Below are 16,799 nucleotides of genomic sequence, written 5' to 3' on the forward strand. Positions count from 1 at the left end.
AAACTTGGGCTCTTGCTGATAACCTTTAATGTGACCTAGTGACAAGCACTGTTCTGTGTTAGGTTAAACCAAGAAATGGCTGCATTCAAGTATTTTTGATCTACAAAAATGGTGATCTCACATGTTTCTACTTACTAGACAAAGAAACAAGTAGGGGAGAAGATACCAAGTGAATTATCCCATGATGATTTATAGCCAAAAATAAAGCTAACGTTTACTGTGTGTTTACCACGTGCTAGGCATGAAGGCACTTTAAACGGTAGGAATGATGGCAAACTCATCTATGACGCCTGTCCTAAGTGTTTTATGTACTATATTGAATCATTTAATCTTCAAAACAACCCTGCAAGCTCGGTGCTGTTTTATCCCATTTTATGGACTAGGCACAGAGAGGTTAGGTAACTTGCCTAAGGTCACACGGTAAGTGGCAGGGTCAGGATTTGAAGCCAGGCAGCTTGGCTCTGAAGCATGTGCCCTTGACCATTACACTATACGTTGTCTTGAAGTAGATGTTGTTATATCCATTTTACAGATGAGAAGGCTGAGACACAGAGAGGTTGGGTAATTTTCCCTAAGTCACACAGCTAGGAATGTGCTAAGATGGCATTTGAAGCTGGTGCCATCCAACTGGCAAGCTTAAATGCCTCCTCCGTTCCATGCCACCTCTCTCCCAGGTTACTCCTGTAAGGTCTCTAACACTCAGTTCCCCAGACTCTCTTGTCTTTGCCTACAAAGGATAAAAATGTGCAGATTTCAACACATTCCACCTGCATTTATTGAGTTTCCCTCATCTTGATGCCCTGCGGCCTCAGCTGTGTGCGTAACCAATTCTGAAGGCAGTTACTGCGGTTTGTGCTAAGATCCCTGCCGTGTAAGGGATCGAAGTGCCTCCTTCAACTGACATGCTAGACAGGTTCAGATCTATTCTCACTCCTTCTAGTTCCTCCTTAAAAAATTGGGCATTTCATAATGACCTGGTTGACACAGTTTATAAGTGTTTTTATGTTCCATCTGTACAGTGCCAAGAAGCACCGACGTTGTTTCTCTGGGCAGTAGACTTCTTGTCTGTTTCGTGACAATGAGGGGAGAATCCCCAAGGCATCCATCTTTCTGTTCAAAGATCGGGTGACCTGGGTAGGGCGTTATTTCCATCCATGTTGAACTGCAAGAGGTTGTAGTATTTAAATTGGCCACAAGAGGGCTCTGTTTCTTTGTCCCACAGGTCCATTGCAATGATCGCTTTTGGGGCCACAGATGTGAAATGCTATTCTGGACACAGTAATTAAACCACATTTAGCGTAATTTACCAAAAATAAGCGAAATGGTTTGTTTGGTAGAACAATAAATTCTATCATTTCTTTAACCTCCAAATACAAAGAGGGAAATCTTTTAATAAAATGCATTTGTTTTCCGGCAGGCGTTCACAGGACTTTCTCCTATTCCTATTTAGAGGATGGCATTTGAGAAATAGTAATTCCATATTAAATTGCCTTAAAAATGTCTTACCCCCCCCTTTTTTTTCTTTTTTGGAATTGAGTGTCCTAATGAATCTTTCTGAAGAATTGATAGTAACTGAAATGTCAAGTAATCTTGAGCTTCCTTCTAAGGCTGGGTATCAGTCAGGGTCCAGTCAGAAAAGAACCCCACAGATCTGATATTTCAACACAGGAAATTTAATGAGACAGTTAGACAATTGATCACACAGTTGCGAGAGGACTGAAGGAACAAAAAGAGACCATTGAAGTAACCAGTGTCATTACCGCTGGAAGTAGCCACTACTCCAAGGGCAAAGGGAAGGAGCTGGAATTATGGAAACCTAGACGCCCAGGGGAAGGGACTTTCACTGTGCTGATACCTCTAAGAGGGTGCAAATGAGGCCACTTCTGGCAAGGCTGAACGTAGAGGGACCCTGTCAATGCCAGAGCGAGGGGTCCTCGTTTGTGAGGCAATCTCGGTAGGAGCGGCAGGTCCCCATCCTAGCCCACCTCTGGCCTCCTGATATCTCTCTAGCACCCCCTATCGGCAGAACATAACACGGAGCCGACTGTCCGAAGAGAGAGAGACCCCCCCGCGGCGCAGAGCTGACTACAGAAAGGTAGCTTTGGAGCACCGTTCGCTGCCTTGGCTACTCAGCTGCTATGCACACTTTCTCAACATGTTTGAAGCACCATACAAAAATAAGAACTGTTTCCTTTCCCTAGAGATGCCATCATTTTCCATCACCTCTTACTGTGGGACATGGATATACTAAGAAACACCCTGGAGCATCCTTTGGGTTCCAGATGGAGCTCTTGTGTAGTAGAACCCTGGTGTCTTTTAGTAATCAGGGTCAAGCAGTACCGTAACCCCCTTCTCCACGTGCTAGGTCCGCAGGGCTGGGAGCCCCAAATGGCCAGTTGGCAGTCTTAGCATCCCAATCAGTGGAGCAGTCTGTGTCAGCTGGTGGAAGCATTTCTCCGTTATGGAGCTGGACCTCAGAGCCAGAAGAGCCCAAGGTTGTAGGGACAGGAAGCAAACATTCTGAGTGGAGATTAAGTGTAATAGTGACAGAAGCCACTCCCACGCCCACCCTTGATTCCTGGACCTGTATATTCTGGCTGGGGGAGAAACAGAACCACATATTGGTAACTGACTCAAAGCATATGCGGCATCCTGAGAGTTGGAGCCCAGACCTTCAGGTGTTCTCCCAAACTGTACTATAACTGAGTCTTCCGTAGGCTGTTCCACTTTCTTTTTCTTTCTTTTTTGATGAGGAAGATTGGCCCTGAGCCAACATCTGTTGCCAATCCCCCTCTTTTTGCTTGAGGAAGATTGGCCCTGAGCTAACATCTGTGCCAATATTCTTCTATTTTGTGTATGGGACAAAATAGCAGTGTGTATGGGATGCCACCACAGCATGGCTTGATGAGCCATGTATAGGTCTGTGCCCAGGATCCAAACCTGCGAACCCTGGGCTGCCAAAGCGGAGCATGGGAACTCAACCACTACACCATGGAGCTGGCCCTCCCATTCCACTTTCTATCAGGCTAGCTGCTTCTGGGTGATAGGATATGTGGTGAGACTCGTAAATTCCATGGCATGAGCCTCAGGTCACTATTTTTTCTTGTGAATTGAGTTCCTTGGTCAGAGGCAATGCTGTGTGGGATTCTATGCCTGTGAATAAGGCATTATGCAAATTTGGTGATGGAAAGCTTTGTTAAGAGTGGGTTTTGTCATAGTCAAGACATATCTTAGCAGAGAATAATCCATTGGATGACAGTGTCCTAAAAATCAAGCCATATCTGCCTTCTTCCCAGCCCTTTCAGACTTTCTTCTTTTCTTCAAGGTAGAGTTTTTCGTTTATTTGAAGACAGATATTTTACGGGTCAAGAGCCTTGCTAATAGTAAGTCTGGTTTTGATCATTCTTTATTTCCACTGTGTCTCTGACAGGAAAGAGCGGGAAAGGACATGGAGAGGAGGTCACACATGCATTTGGAGGCAAATGTTTGCCTGAAGTCGGCTTGGCTTCAATCTCAGTATTTATCTTCCTGAGCATCATGATTTCATGAAAATTGGTTATCTTATACACAAACACACTCAATTGTGATCTATATTTATGCTTACTACAAGGAAGAAGGATGTAAATACATTGCTTTCACTCAAAAGGACCAAGGACTTAGGTATTTTCCTTCTGTTTGTTTAATGTTGCTATGGCAACACTGTTTACGTTTGATGTTAGTTTTCAAGGTGGTAATACCTTCAATGTTTAGTGTCAATACTGGATCCAGTACTAACCCTGCCTAGTATTTTTACAAGCATTTGAAGAGCTGTAAACTCACTTCCCCACTGAACATTTTAGGACTGAAATTGTAAGGACCAATTCGCAAGGGAGGGCATGTCTAGAAGACACTCCCCCAGGCACCAATCCCACTCTAGACGCCCACTTCGTCTCCTACAGAACAAACACGCCCCTCCTCTCCTGCCACTTGGTTGATCGACTCTTTCACATTTCAGTAGCTTGTTTTGTGGTCAAATTCTTGTCACCCTTATGACCATGGAAGGAAGAAAGTTGCACTGTTCTTTAAACATACATATTTATAGATTTTTTAATGAACATTTAATGAGGACCTACTTTATACCCTGAATTGGGTAGACACTGAGGGTGCATCTGTTCGGATGTTCTTCCGGGTCAGGCCAGCCTTAGGGGCCCAGGGGGATCACAATAACTGGGACAAAAAGCTAGTTCCCTGGTTCCCCTGCTCCTGGGAATCCCAGTCTCATCCTCTTCCCTCCTTCTGGTTCGGGGTGTTCTGTGGGGTGTGTCAACGTGCCTGCAAACGGTCGTCTTCCTCTGCTTCTCCTCTAGGATTGCGTACCTTGCAGGGTCGGGACTTCACCCTTCCTGACCTTGCTCCTGGGGAATATGAAAGCTATGCATTGGGAAGCACCGAGTGCTGACACCAGAAAACCTGGGTGTGTTGTCAGATTTGAAGGGTGAGGGCAGTGTCAGAAACAGGCAAGCACACTAATGAGGTCAGGAGCTGTGTGAAGTGAAGAGCGAGAGTCAAAGATGCTGCCTTGAACAGGGCTTGGAGGCAGGGCCACCACTCAGGTTCCTTCAAGCTGTGGCCTGCCAGCTCCTGGGTGCTCCATCCACATAAACCACAGTGTGATCACTACCCCCTCAAGGTGTGCAGTGCACAACCTACACAACTGTATGAGCCAGACTCTGAGACCTGTTGTTTTTGTTTTATTGTCTTGGGCACTGGTGCCACCACGGTACATGGAGGGCATTACGTGCAGGCCAGGATGGAGCAGACACACCAGCTTCTTCCTCCATCTCTCCATTGTCCTCTCCATCAGAATACATCACTACTTCACTCCTTCCCACATCAATAGTCTTTCCCCCTCTCAGAACTACCTCTGTGTTTGAACCCTTGGTTTTAAACAGAATCTATTGATAACCACATTGAATTTGTCTCAGATTTTTAAAAAAAATTTCTTCTTCATGGAAGAAGGCAGTCTGCCTGCTTCTTCCCCTGTGGCATGCTCCGCCGTCCTCCATATCTGCTCCAGCCCCTGGCCCACTTCATCTGGGCCCTCAGCAACTGTCTTTCCTTGATGAATGTTGTTATTTACTACACATCTGAAATATTCAGATCGACTCCTGTTCCTACGCCTTCAGAATTTTTTCCCTTGCGATCAGCACTCTGCACTCTTGTTCTGTGTCTTTGCCATAAGGGGAAATGAAGGGACCCTTCATGTAAGCAGATGCCCCCGACCCTTTATTCAGGTCCTACGGTACTCAGTAGGTCTGCTCAAGATTCTGTCATCCTTCTAGGCATAGGGTAGGATTGCACTTGCCACTCTCCTAACTTCTAAAAGTTCCACGTGGCATGTGAGTCAGTCAATGAAATGGAAGCAGATATGACATTTCTGGGCAGAGGCTTTAGAAGGCAGGGCGTATCCATCATGTCCCTGTTCCCTCATGAGATGACCAAGAAGGCATGAGTCATGATAGAGCCAGCATTATCTGGGCTCCTGAGTGACTGTGAGGAGTAGAACCTGCCTGACAGCCCATGTTGGACAAATAACATGAGCAAGAAATAAACTTTGCTAATGTTGAGAAACTGAAAACTTGAGGTTGTTTGTTATTGCACCATGACCTCACCTATCTTGACTGACACAGGGTCTCCAAATGTCTGCAACTGTGATGAGTACACACGACTCAGGCCTTTGTGCTCCACCTTCTACGAAACCAAGGTAGTAGTCCAGAAGACAGTGAAAGTTAAGGTGGCTGTCGTCACCCTCTCCTTAACCCAGTGCTCAGTTTCGCCATCATGACTTCCATTATCCTGAAGGAGATTAACAGGCAGATCTTATATTCCATGATTGGCACAGTCACATGACTAGAACGAGGAAGGAAAGAAGGTAAGTGGAATTCCGTATTGCAGTGCTGGTTAAAGAACAGCCTACCAGCCCAGCTCTGGTGGCCAAATGGTTAAGTTTGGTGCACACCACTTCAGCAGCCCAAGTTTGGCTTCCAGGCATGGACCTATACCACTCATCAGCAACCATGCTGCGGTGGTGGCTCACATACAAAATAGAGGAAGATTGGCCACAGATGTTACCTCAGGGCAAATCTTCCTCAGCAAAAAAAAAAAAAAGAAAGAAAGAAAGAAAGAAAAAGCCATAAAGAACAGCCTGCCCCTTAGCAAAGGGCTTTACTGGTTTATCTGCCAGAACAGTGGGAATCTGGCTCACCTTCTGCAATAAGAGCAAACATCATTCCTGAGTGCAGGGACATAACAAAAGTGCCAAAGCCAGAAAGATTGACCAAGCTCAGCGTTCCTTGTTTGTCACTGGTCTCCATTGCTCCCAGCCTTTCCTTTCTGCTGATCCCCAGCTGGGAGCTATGATGACCTCAGCCAGTTATGGAATTTTGAGATTTATGACTCTAACCCACGGGACCCTGTTCGCTTAAAATTGTTAAGTTGGCAAATCTGATTTTAGAACCCTACCACCTCAATTCTCAGCCTCTGAAAACCCCCGACATATTGAGGCTCCTTCTGGAAAGGTTGGCTTTTAAACAGCTTCTCTTGAGCTGTTGTTAGCCAATAAGTACTTCAACAAACAACGTTTCAACATCTCTTCGCCGTGTGCCTCCTGTAAGAGCAGCGGGCTTACAGAGATGCTAAGGAAGACTTACAGCCTAGTGCTGGGTGGGCAAATTATGGCTCAAGAGTCAGCTCCAGCCTGTCACAGGTTTTGTAAATAAAATTTAGCAGGACACACCCATGCCCATTTGCTTACACGCTGTCGGGGGCTGCTCTACGGCTCCATCTGCAGAGATGAACAATTGCGATGGAGACTGTAGGGTCCACCGAGCCTAAGATATCCACTATCTGGCCCTTTTCAGAAAAGGTTTGCCGACCCCTGTCTAGCGGATTATTAGCCTTTCTAGGAGAATTTGCATTTTAGAAGCATTTTCTTAAAGGCCAATTCTTTGAGACTCCAGGGGATTATGTTAATGGAGGAAATTCAGGTAATCGGGAGCTATTTTCGAGGGAAGGAGTCATGTCTAGCTGCTGTCAGATCATAGCCTATAGGCAGCTGCCTTCTCTATCATGCCGGGAAAGTGGACTGCCTTTTGCAAATCCCTGTGCAAAATGGCAAGCACAGGGAAGGAGAGGGAGCTCTCATGCCTGGGGCTGGTCCCCATGGAAGAGGTGACAGCACCCTGTCCGTGCGGCTCCAGGAGGGCCCTTGGCTTCAGGGGACCCCGCCTGGCTCTGTGCACAGACAGGAGCCAACGCTGCCTTCACTCCTCTGGGTTTTCTGATGACAACAGAGTGAGATTTTTGCAAGCCCCAAAGATAGGCTTTGCTGCTGTCTCTCTCTCCGCACAGGCACAGATAAAGGGGATGGAACGGCGAGCTTCGTAAGGTTCCGTCGATTTTTCAGCTCAGGGAAGAACGGGAAAAGCCAGAGTCAGGCTCAGGGTAGGAAGGCTTTTTGCTGAACTATGTCCGTCCTCGTGTGAGAGGATGGCTGTGCCTGGCCTCCCTCCTTGGTGGAGAAGAATCCTGCCCACTGTAACGGGGCCAGGCAAGCTTCTTTGCCGGAAGGACCAGAACCTTCTAAGAAACTCCAGGACTTGGCCTGTGCTCCTCAAGTGGGGGCTGGGCTGGAACTTCTGACCCCTGAACGTGGGTCCCTCAGCTGGAAGCAGAGGCCACCCTTCACGGGGAGCCAGCCTCCTCCCCGGGCTGTGATTGACACCTTGGGCCTGAGGTGGGCTGAGGAGGAATCTTCCTCAGTCTGTGAGGCTAACGTCAAGGGAGAGGAGAGAAAAATCTCACGGGGCCTCAGAGTCCTTCTTCCTCCTCTGGCGTTGTCATGGAAACGTAGTCATCTCAGCAAACATGGGCAGAGTGTCTGGGGAGCAAGGCAGTGTCCCCACAGGAGCTACGGGGGATACGAAAATGTCTGGGACATGGTGGCGTTACCCTAAGAACCGAGAAGCAGAGCCAGAAAAGTGAATAAACTCTAAAGCAAGATGGATAATGTGAAGTCTCTAAAAGGAATTCATGCTGGAGTTTGGAGAAAGACACGCCTAGGTTTAAATTGCAACTCCGCCACTTACTAGCTATATGACTCCCGTTATATCCACTAATTCATCCAATGAACGTTAATTGAAGGCCTACTGTGTGCTAGGTATCCTGCTGAGTGCCAAGGATACAGAGTGGCCCATCTTAGAGGAGGAGACCTTTCTTGCCCTCATAGAACTTACACATTCTAATGGAGGAAGATGGAAAACAAGCGTGCAAACAAATAAATTAAAAATTTAGTTTCAGAGAGTAATGGAGCTATGAAAAAATAATCATGTGCAAGAGTGACTCAGAGCAGTGGCTCTTTAAGAATGAGTGGTCAAGAGAGGCTTCTTGGAGGAGGTGACGTTAGAACCTAGGCCTGAGGAAGGAGGCAACCAGGTGACAATCTGGAGACGGAAGGTTCCAGGAAAAGGGAAGTATTGGTGCGAAGTTCTGCTCATATGAGTCTCTAAGTTTCATTTTCTTTGTCTATCAAACGGAGATAATGTACTTAATGGGATTGCTGTAAAGGTTCAATGATACAGTGTATCTAAAGTATTTAGCTCGAAGCCCAGCCCCAGGTAAGCGCCCTTTAACAGTACTAAGTACCTCTACACGAAGGAGCAGTTAATTCTGACCGGGTGCAGGGTGAGTGCTGACCGGCCAAGGCCTGGCGCTGGCCTCAGTCTTGCAGAATGGGAAAGGTTTTGGTGAGCAGATAATAGGTTAGGTTTCTCTGCTCTCGGTTCCTCTGTCTCCCAGTAGTTTCCCTTTCAGAAGCCTGACCGCACTTCATTATAAGAGCATGAATATTTTTCCTTCTTCAAATCTGTAAATTATATAAAGGCAGAGACTTCCTTTTTTTTTTTTTTAACCATTCTGCTCCAGCGCTTAAATGAGATAATGCATGTAAAGCATTTTGAGTAGTCTTTTGTGCCTGAACAAATGAATGAATGAGTGGTCGGAGCGCTCTGAGGTCCTAAGTACAGCATGAAGTTGAGTCTGTTTGGGAACTGCTAATAGCCCAGCAAAGAACTTAGCACCCCAAAGGCTGAGCCTCCTCTGAGTAAGAGAGGGTTCTTCCTCTCCGACTGCCTTTGAACTGGGACATGGACTTTGTTCCTGCCTTTGGACTCTGACTGAAACATCAGCTTTTCCTGAGCCTCAGGCCTGCCGGCCTTCGGAGGCAGCTACATCATCATCTGTCCTGCGTCTCCAGCTTGCTAACTCACCTTGCCCATCTCGGGACTTGCTGGCCTCCATAATCGAGAGAGCCGATTCCTTATCATAAATCTCTTCGTATATATGTGTGTATATATCTCCCCTATTGGTTCTGTTTCCCTGGAGAGCCCTGACTAACACAAGGGCCCAGAGTAAGGGCTTCATTTTCATTTAATCACCTCTTTAAAGGCCCTATCTCCAAATGCAGCCGCATTCTGAGATATTAGGGGTTAGGGCTTCAACATAAGATTTTGGGGGTCGGGGGACACAGTTCAACGCATAACTGTGAGAAAATCATCCTTTATTTGTTTAAGCCATTGTTCCTTGCAGCTGAGAACATACATAACTGCTTACACAAGGTGTCAATTCACTTACCAAGTTGGATGATCCACAAGAAAATGTCTTGCTGTATTTCCCTGGTAGCGTGTTAGAATTTCTTCCATCTTTGAAGAGTCATTCAATGGTTAGAACGTGGGCTTGGGAGAAAGCAGGTCTCAAAGGGCATCAGTTTGATGACTGACTTTGGGGGCATTTCCCAACCATGCTTCCGTTTGTCCATTTCCAGCGAGCATTAAAATAACACTGTGGGCCCTTGTTGAGAAAGTCATTCCAGATATGAAGTCTTCCTGGGAGCTTTGGTGTGGGGGAAGGGAGGTGCAGCAGCCGTGGAAAGGCCATTCTCTTCAGCCAAACTTACTGAAATGTCCTGATCATACCTTCCAGCCAGTGTCAGCTGCTAATCTCCATGAATTAATGCAGTCACAACTGGGCCATATTCAGCAAGCGCTCATTTCTTTCACTACATCAAATCAAGTCTCATGACTGTTTTCGAAATAAACATGCCGCCACCAGATAGATTGCTGAGTCTCCACACTGGCAGCTGGGTTCTGAATGGATCTGGAAAGGTCCAGGGACGAGGCTGGGTGGCCCAATGGCAGGACTCATTCCTGAGCATGGAAGCCCAGACAACCTTGTAAGACCTCATTGAGCCCAACCATATTTTAAAGGGTGAGAGGAAGCCAAGTTTTGATTCTGGCCGGTGTCCAAGGAGAGTTCACTCAGGGAGCAGCCTTCAGTGCTTCTGCCCTTCTTCAGGAGCCTCCACCTTGACAGCATGGGGAGCACAGCCTGGCAGCTAAGACCTCCGGATGAGCTGTTGCTCCCCATGCCTTGCTATGGGGGGGCCTCGTGGTGTCACTAGAGTGAGAGACCATGAGAGAGAATATTTCAAAGAGTCATGGGTCAGACTGCAAATAAACCTCAGAGGAAGTGTCTAACAGACTCTTACAAGCAAGAAAACAGGAAAACCAAAGAGAGAGAGAGCGCCGTCAAGCCAGTGAGCAAGAGATGCTTTCCTATGCTCTGCCTGCAGGAGAGGAAGAGGGAGAAAAGAACAAGATCTAGAAGGATGATGAAGGGAGTCAGGAAAGGATGGAGGAGTTATGCTAGAAAGAGCATGTGGTGGTTCTCCAAATGAGACATTTGACAAGATGGTGGGCACTTGAGCTGTTCCAGTCTAGTTGCTGGGCAGTGCTTTGAGTAAAATCATCGAGGTCAATACTGCAATCTCTCATCTCTTCTCTCTCATTCGCACACTCTTGTAGTAGTGAGCGTCTCCTCCATGCCAGGCTCTGTGCTCGGCACTGGGGTCAATGCAGACCTAGCTCCTGTCTTCCTCCTACTCCGTTCCTATCCTTTCTCCTCTCTGTCTCTTTCTTGGTCTCTCTGTCTCTGTCTCTCTCTCCCTCCTTCTTCCTCTGTCTCTGTCTCTCTGTCTGCCTCTCTCTCCTTCTTCCTCTCCCTTCTATGCTTAGGTTCTAAATAACTTTTGGGGGGAAATTAATATTCTGTTCAGTGGAATCATTATTTGTTAACCACTTCCTAACTAGTTTTCCAAATAAGCCATTCGGGACTGAATTCCACATCTTTTCTCACATTGGTGGTTATGTGTATGTAGACATAAGGCTCTCCCACCCCCATCTCACCCTGGGGGTGCCTCTCTCAATCTCTCACTCCATGTCTGCTGCCTCGCACCCCCACTCCCCATGAGCTGCTTATCTATCCACAAGCTTATAATGTCAGCGCCTGTAAAGCTGCTTTAGATTTCTCTCCTCTTCCCTCCTGTCCTGATCCTGTCAGTCAGGATGAGAGAAATTAAGTTGTGTAAGTCTGTACATTTCTCTCTGATCCCAGCTTCCAGGCTTGAGAGCTGCCTGGAAGCTGCCAGATCACCTGGGTCTGGATTCCGAGATGAAAAGCTGCAGGGGTTCTGGGAGATTGGTGCCACGGTGTTCTCAAAGCTCCCACTTTCTAATCCAGCCCTTGGAAAGCAGAAAGGAAGCTGTGAATCAAAGCTCTGAGGAAATTGCTTATAGCAGTGGTGCCAATGAACCAGAACCCAACACTCGATGAGACTCCCAGCCGCCTCTCACTTTCAGGAGTGCTGCATATGGCGTGCAGGTCCCACACTGCACAATCTGCTGGCTGAGGGGGTGGCTCTCCTTTTGCTCTCCAAGGTGCCAAGCCACATGCTTTTGTGCAGAGCTGTGTCTGTCCCATGGAAGGGGGTCTTTTTGTTATACACTTGCCATGCCTCTGGCCCTGGGCTGCACCTGCTGAGAGGGGACATGTTTTTCAAATCCTCACAGAGGTGCTGTATATGCCACTGCTGAATAGGTATATCAATGATGAGAAAACAAACGGACTGACTTTTTAAAGTGTGTGCTTTAAAAGAACCTTCCTTTTTAAGGTCTGTTTTAGAATTATTTTAAATTTAGTGCCATCTCTTATACCTTTCATATGTGAAAGGTATGTAGTACGTAAAGGTATGTAAAGGTACTAATAATAGATATATCATTATATAACATAATACCATCATTAAAATATATATTTAATGTGTTATATAAATATAATAATAATATATTCTATAATAGTAAATAGTTAAGTATAATAACTCCTATTTATGAGAACCTTCTAGGTGCTTGCTACTGTACTGGGTTCCTATATATTTTGTTTGCAATTCTTTTTTCCCTGCCTGCCTGGGCTGTGGTTCACTGTGGGCAGAGTATCCTTCCTGCTCCATTGACTTTGGCCTTGACCGTGTGATATTTTGGGCAATAGAATGTGGGCAGAAGTAAAAATGTGCAAGTTACCAATCACAGTGAACCAACCCAGGAGCATGAGATAGATGCTCATTGTTTCGGGTCACGGAGAATTGGGGGTTGTTTGTTATGTGGCATTAGCACAGTCATAGTGGACACCTACAAGGGCTGACTTCTTTCTTTTTTTAATGTATTCTCACAGCCACTGTATAAGGTATGTGTTTCTATTTTATCTCAAGGCTCCGAGAGGTTAAGTAATTTATTGAAGTTAATGACTGTTATAGTCAGTATTATATCCAGGTCTGCTTGATTCCTTTCTGCCTGTTCTCTTTCCACCTGTACTTCCCTTGTACTGTGTCCAGAATATTGATGCTCTGTTGTTCCTAGAGATCCTTAACTAGCAAAAATGACACTACATGGTCAGTAAGTTTGTGTTCTGCTTACTCAGGCAAGGAAACTGATGCATTTTCGTTTCGCAACACTGCATTCCAGGGTCTCTGCTCCACTGTCATTCCATAGAACATTCTATGAAACAGAGACCCTTCTTCCCTTTCTCCTCTACCTGCCCCCAAAACTTCCTGTTATTTAAAGTTTTAAGGTTTTAAATGTGGTTCCCATTTCTCCAGGCTGAGATTACCTGAGGCTGAGGTAGAGTTCAACTCGACATCTTGTTTGCTGTCAGTACAATAAGCCAGAACCAGACGCAGATCATTGAACTGAAGAATCACTTCTCCCTTCTGATAGCATTTTGGGCAGAAAAAAAAAAATCAACCTCTGTCTGATGTATTGTTAAGTGAAAAATGCTGAGTGTACAACAATGTGTATTGTACATTATCATTTGTGAATTTAGGAAACAGACACATATAAATGTTTATACCTACATAGGATGTCTCTGGACACCTAGAAATGGTAATACTGGTTACCTGTGGTAAGGGAACTTGGTGGCTGATGGGGGGCAGGAGTGCAAGAGAGAATTATTTTTCAATGAATACTCCTTTAAAGCTTTCTAAATTGGTGTGTGTGGTCATATGACTATCCAAAGTACTAACGAATGCATTTTTTTTTTTTTGAGGAAGATTAGCCCTGAGCTAACATCTGCTGCCAATCCTTCTCTTTTTGCTGAGGAAGACTGGCCTGAGCTAACATCCATGCCCATCTTCCTCTACTTTATATGTGGGATGGCTACCACAGCACGGCATGCCAAATGGTGCCATGTCCTCACCTGGGATCCGAACCAGCAAACCCCGGGCTGCCGAAATGGAGTGTGCGCACTTAACTACTGCACCACCGGGCGGGCCCCTGACTGCCTTTTTTAAAGGAAGAAGGTGTGTCTTCTCTGACTTACCCCCTCCTTTCACTCCAGTCAGTTTATACCTCTTAGGTCTCAGATTCCTTGACTTTTTGAAAAGACTTGGAAGGAGGAGCTGCCCAAGATGAAGGACGCTCTCGTCCTCTCTATAGTTGAGGTGCTGTGTAAACATCTTCAAAGTCTCCACAGACGACAGAGACAAAATGAAGGGGCATGAACTGGAGCCCGTGGGCTTCCACCAGCGAAAGTGATCAGCTGTTTTCTTAAAAACAAGACTAAAAAATGTCCTCTCAGCTTGCTCTGAGTTACATTCCAGAACATTCCAAAAGTCAGTCCTTCGATTTCCACCTGCAAGCCAAGGATGTTTTTCTCTTAAATTGTAATGATACCACTAGACTTTATTAATTGTTTCAACAAACAGACATCTATGTCCATTCATTAAAAAAAAAAAAAGGACAGGGTAAATAAATCAACTTTCAAATCATGTCCTTCTGCAAACACCAGCTGCACCGGAAAAGGAAGGCAGCCTGTTAGCAGGCTCTGGCTGCTGTGCCGGGCTGGGGCTGTCCGTATCCATGCCCAGAGCCTGTTAATGCGTCCTACAGCCCACAGGAAAGAACCTCAGCGGAAAGCAAGAAGGCAGAACAATTGTGTGAACTTACCTCCCCTTCTTACTCTCCAAACATCTGGCTCCTGCATGTGTCACTTTGATTCTAACCTGCTCTGGGGTTGTTGATGGGGAAAATCACCACCTGGGCGAGAAGCGGGGCGTGGACCAAGTACTTCATTACAGAACAGTTAGCACAGGCTCACTTTTTGTAGCAAAATAGTGGAGCAGGTTGGTTATAAGCCATGTTTCTGAAATTGCCCAGCTACGTTTCTGCCAACTCTTTATGGAGAGACGAAAACAAAAGCTGGAAGAAAAGGGAGAGTAAGAGAAGGGCGTCCGATGAGGGCTACAGAAAAACATAACACGCAAGGCACCATCTTGATATTGGCTAGCCACAGGGAAAATCTCTGCTGTTTAACATCGTGCCTTTATAAACACAGATGTCAGGGACACAAGGTTATTTTTGTAGTTCCGCATCTTAAGTCTCCCCAGTTAATTCTTTTTCTTATCTTCTTCTACATCAGAACAGCCCAACAGGATTCAAGCAGTGCATTTGGATGGCTTGCTTCCCTGAATTGTGTCTCTATTCCTTAATAGGGCAGGCACTTCATTCCACCTGTGGACATGGCAGTTTTGTAAGAGTCACAACTGTCCCCATTGTCCTGCACCTCATGACATTTACTGGGGTGCTTTGGCTAACAACCTCCTGGGCTTATTTTGATGGCAGTTAAAAATCAGTTTGGTAGCAGTGCTGCCTGGAGATCAGCTATTAAGTTTATGGGCTCGTCAGATTTTCACTGTATGCCTCATTTTCAAGTAATTAGAGCCACTTAAACTTGGTTGGGCTCCAAAGCTAAGCTGCAGGCAGATCTTGAGGACTGCAGACCCTGTGCGAAGTCTGCAGGGGACGCCTCCCTTCCCTTTTCCACCTCTCTCGTTAGCATCTGCTCTGGGGCTGGGGGGCGGGTAGGTGAGCGCAGAAAGTGAAGGGAAATGAAAGTGCCTCAGAGCCAGCGCCACCAAAAGGAAACTCAGCAGGGTTAAGTGCAAAGGCTTGCATTTCGGCTGGAAACAAAATCAATTGAACAATTTTAGACTGAGGGAGACTGAATCGGCAGCCACGTATGTGAGGCTTTAGTTAACTGCAAGCTCAACATTTTTTAATTAAATGTTTTTTTGTTTAAATATTTTTTTAATTAGCAATCATGTAGGACTTACAATGTACTAAGAAGCACTGTTCTAAATATTTTACAAATATTAACTCTTTTCGTTCTCACAGCAACTTTACCAGGTAAGTACTATCACTATGCCCAATGATCAGATGGGAAGTTGAGGCATAAAGAGAATAAATGACTTGCATATAGTTACATAGCTAGAAAGTGCCAGCGCTATAATTCAAATTCAGGCCATCTGGCTGCAGAGTCCATGGTCCTAACGCTGGACCTTGATATAAGCCAGTAGTGGGTGTGGCCGCTAGAAGACAAATTCGGAGTAGGTCCTTTTTAGCATTGTCACTGATTCATGAAGCTCCATGTCTCTATGACGAGAGAAATAAATGTCCAAAGTCTATGTCAATTGAAAAAGAATTTTTCTTTGAAAAAGAATAGTGAACAAAATGAAATTCTAGAACCTTAAAAATAATTAATATTATCCTTATAAATTTGATATGATGTTAAACCCATAATTTTTTTTATAGTTTTGATGGAAACAATATCAACTAGACATATAAAGACGACAGTTCAAGTCAATTAACCTTCTGGGTCTTCAATATCATCTGTCCAGTGTGTACCATGAGCTCAATAATTTCCTAATCTCTTCACATTCTAAGCTTCTAATATTCCCCAAATGGCCAGTCATGAATTCATTTATTTTGTCACAGAACTGGCATTTTTCTGAGCATTTACTTTTTTAAAAGGTATCCGCTTGCATCGTGGAGAACAGTCTGATGAGAAGACGAGACACACGCGCAGGGAACCGTGATGCCAGCCTGCGCATGGGAGGACTGGGGAGTTCTTGGGCGGCTTATTGGTTGGTGTTCTTAGTTGCAGGCAACATTATCATTCTACTTGCTTTATCTAAGAAGGGATTTGGTACAGGTGGTAAACACAACAGAATCTTCAGAAGAACTAGAGGAATAATTTCTGGACTAATGATCTTGGAGCAATGTCTAAAGCTACCCTAGGGAACTCACCTGATAAGAGTGTTGCCTCAAACTGACTCTAGAATCAACTGGATGGCTCCCACCATCCACAACAGCAAAATGGATGTTCCATGCCTCCTTTTTTTTTTTTTTTAAAGTACATCACTTTTTTTTTTTGCTGAGGAAGATTGGCCCTGAGCTAACATCTGTTGCCAATCTTCCTCTTTTTTTATCCTCCTCAAAGCCCCAGTACATAGTTGTATATCCTAGTTGTGGGTCATTCTATTTCTGCTATGTGGGATGCTGCCTCAGCGTGGCTTGATGAGCAGTGCTACATCCGTACCC

This window comes from Equus caballus, chromosome 3, assembly GCF_041296265.1.
Source record: "Equus caballus isolate H_3958 breed thoroughbred chromosome 3, TB-T2T, whole genome shotgun sequence".
Taxonomy (NCBI): Eukaryota; Metazoa; Chordata; class Mammalia; order Perissodactyla; family Equidae; genus Equus; species Equus caballus.